Genomic DNA, 3,809 nt, shown 5'->3' on the forward strand with positions numbered 1-3,809 from the left:
AAATATTCTAGAGAAAATTTTCAGCACTTGTGCTCCAGAATAAATTTACAGGAATGTTTACTGCAACATTATGTAAAACAGAAGGAAAGGGAAAAAAAAAAAGTCATGTTCACCAGAAGGAGGATGGATAAACAAATTAAGGTATAATTTACAACAGAATATGAGGTAGCAGCTAAAATGAATGGAGAGGTACATGTATCATTCATTATTATGGACATGTTGTCAACTTGCATAAATCTCAAAAATCATTAGTGGTGAAGAAAAACAGCAAGTTGCAGAAGGATACATACAGTGTGATACAACTTACATAAAATGCTTTTTGATTCAATATTTGTAATCTAGTTTATTGAGACAAAACTTTCATACAGTAAAATCTACTCTTCTTAGCATACAGTTCTGTGTGTTGTGGGAAACGCATAAAGTTGTGCGGTCACCATCACAATCGAGACATAGAACAGTTTCATCACCTCCCAAAATTCCTTGGTGCCCCTTCATAGGCACCAAATCCCTTCTCCCCCACTTCCAACCCCTGTAACCACATGGTATGCAACCTTTTGTGTATGGCTTCATCTGCTTAGCACAATACATTGGAGGTTCATCAACAGTATTGAATCTATCAACAGTTTTTTATTGCTGAATAGGATTCCATTGTATGGACATATCATCACCAGTTATAGTGCAATTGGGTTGTTTCCAGTGTGGGCTCTTATAAACAAACCTGCTATAACATTTGTGGACTGGTTTTTGCATGAATATAAGTATTCATTTCTCCTGGCTGAACACTTAGGAGTGAAATTACTGGGTCATATAGTAAGTATATGTTTATTTCTATAAGAAACTGCCAAACCATTCTCCAAATTTTTTTAGAATTTTGTATGAGCATTCTAGGTGCTCTGCCTCCTCACTTGCACTTGGTATTGTCAAGCTCATTATTTAAATCACTTTAAGGGGCATCAAGAGCATCTTGTGTTTTTAATTTGCATTTCTCTAACAGCTGATGATGTTGAATATTCTTTCATGTGCTTATTTGCCTTCCACCCACATTTTTGACTGTGGGGTTTGTTCAAGTCTTTTGACCATTTTTAATGGGGTTATTTGTTTTCTTATTGAGTTTTGATGAGTTTCTATATTCCGGATACAAGTTCTTTATGACTTGTGTTTTCCAAATACTTCTCCCAAGTCTATATAGCTTGTCTTTTCATTTTCACAAGAATGTCTTTTTTTTTTTTTTGAGAGGGCATCTCTCATATTTATTGATCAAATGGTTGTTAACAGTTAACAACAATAAAATTCTGTACAGGAGACTCAATGCACAATCATTAATCCACCCCAAGCCTAATTCTTGTCAGTCTCCGATCTTCTGAAGCACAACGAACAAGTTCTTACATGGCAAACAAATTCTTACATAGTGAATAAGTTCTTACATGGTGAATAGTACAAGGGCAGTCATCACAGAAACTTTCGGTTTTGATCACGCATTATGAACTACAAACAATCAGGTCAGATATGAATATTCGTTTGATTTTTATACTTGATTTATATGTGAATCCCACATTTCTCCCTTATTATTATTATTATTATTATTTTTAATAAAATGCTGAAGTGGTAGGTAGATGCAAGATAAAGGTAGAAAACATAGTTTAGTGCTGTAAGAAAGCAAATGTAGATGATCAGGTGTGTGCTTATAGGCTAAGTATTAATCCAAGCTAGACAAGGGCAACAAAACGTCCACAGATGCAGAAGATTTCTCTCAAAACAGGGGGGTTGAGGTTCTAAGCCTCACCTCTGTTGATCCCCAATTTCTCACCTGATGGCCCCCCTGCGACTGTGCCTGTCTTAGGTTGTTCCTCCCTTGAGGAATCTTACCCATCTCTGGCTAACCAGTCATCTTCCGGGGCCATACAGGGAAATGTAAAGTTGGTAAGTGAGAGAGAAGCCATATTGTTTGAAAAGGTTAGCTTTTTACTTCTTTGCAGATTTATGCCCTGTGGGTTTTATGCCTAGCATTTGTCTTGAGGTATCTTTACCACTTGGAAGAATTATGATACTCGGTAAATTCTATATGAGGCACGAATTCTATTTAAGGGTTGTAATTAGGAAGGAAGAAGAAAAGCTATAGAAGTAGCAGATGGAAGAAAACATGGGAAGATTGGTTATTTCTTTGACATATCTTCTTGTAGAGTAACTTAAGCATGTATAGGTTTTAAACTACTAATTAAATTGCGCACACACATTAACATAATAGGAATACAGTTACATAACCAAAGCAGACCTACAATTACCAGCCATCTCCAGTGAAACCAAGAAAATCAGTTAGGCACCCTAAGCATTTGTGAAAACTTATCTATGATATGATGGATATTGTCTAACTGAATTTGAATAGTTTGAGAAAAATCAGACAATTTAAAACAACACATTCCTGGGAACTGTTCACATCCCATATGTTCTTTTAACAGTAGATAGTCTGTAGTCTCAAGATTTTGGAGTGCTGCAACTTGCACTTCTAATTCTTGGTTGAGTTCCAACAGTATAGATCCAGTCAAATTTGTTATTTTACTGTATGCACAGACCAGCTTAGATATCTCCTTCTTCATTCCAATGGCAATTCCAGGAACCAGTGGAATGAATGCAGCTACAACTGCAACCGCGCCAGGATCTTTGTTGAGGTTTTTTGATGATCATCTTCTGGAATGACTCTTCCAGAGAATGTTGATGTTGGAACTTCTTCTTCATATTGTATCTTATTTCGTTTTCTGGGTAGCCAAATTGGGCTTTGATCCTCTGTATAAACACAAACAGACCCTTTGCCCACACTTTGATATGCCCTTTATACCATTGTGAAGTACTTATTGGAGGTCACCACACAGTAACTGTTTTTTTTTTTTAAGAGAAAGGAATATTATCAGAAAAATGTACTCCCATAGCTGATCATCTGACAAAGAATGTCTTTTGAAAATCAGATGTTTTCAATTTCAATGAAACTTAATTAGCGTGTTTTTCTTTTGTAGCTCATGGATATGTTAAATAAAGTTTTGCCTTACCTAAAGTCACAAAGGTTTTCTTCTTTGTTTCCTTCTGGGAGTATTTTAATTTTAGCTTTTGGATTTAGGTCTGCATTCCATTTTGAGTTAAATTTTGTATGAGTTGTGAGGTAGTATAGGTGGTCAAGTTTTGGTGAAATTTCTTTTTTTTTTCTTTCCTACTTTCTTTTTTTTTTATATGGCTGCCCAGTTGTGCCAGCACCATTTGTTGAAATGACCACCCTCTCCCCATTGCCTTTGCTCTTTTGTCAAAGATCAACTGATCACATAACGTGTTGGTATATTTCCAGGTTATAAAGTTTCAAAACATGGAGAACAGGGCAAGGCTTTACCTGTTAGGGAGAAAGGAAAGAGAGTTTGGACAGATAAAATTATGTAATTTTTCCAAATATTTTAGTTATTCTAGTGGGGGTGCAGTCACAGGTGAGGTTCCTCAGGAAACAGACTCAGAGGTGGAGTTTAATGTGCAGAATGTTTATTACAAAGTGCTCTCGAGATCAACAGCTGTAGTCAGGGAGGAAGCAGAAGCAGGGAAACCATGCTGGAATAGCCCTTCAGTTGTCCCAAATTGGCCAAAATTGCTGGTGGGACCACATACGGTGGGGCCACAACCCCATGGAAGGTGGTCTGAGCAAGCTCCTTTCTAGTCAAGCACAGCAGGGTTCTGCTCTGGTTTTAATTTACATCTCCCTGCTGATAATGTGGTTGAGCCCCTTTTCATATGCTTATTGACCATTGGATCCATCCCCTGTGAAAGGGTTTGGGGCC

Source organism: Manis pentadactyla, chromosome 10, assembly GCF_030020395.1.
Source record: "Manis pentadactyla isolate mManPen7 chromosome 10, mManPen7.hap1, whole genome shotgun sequence".
Classification (NCBI taxonomy): Eukaryota; Metazoa; Chordata; class Mammalia; order Pholidota; family Manidae; genus Manis; species Manis pentadactyla.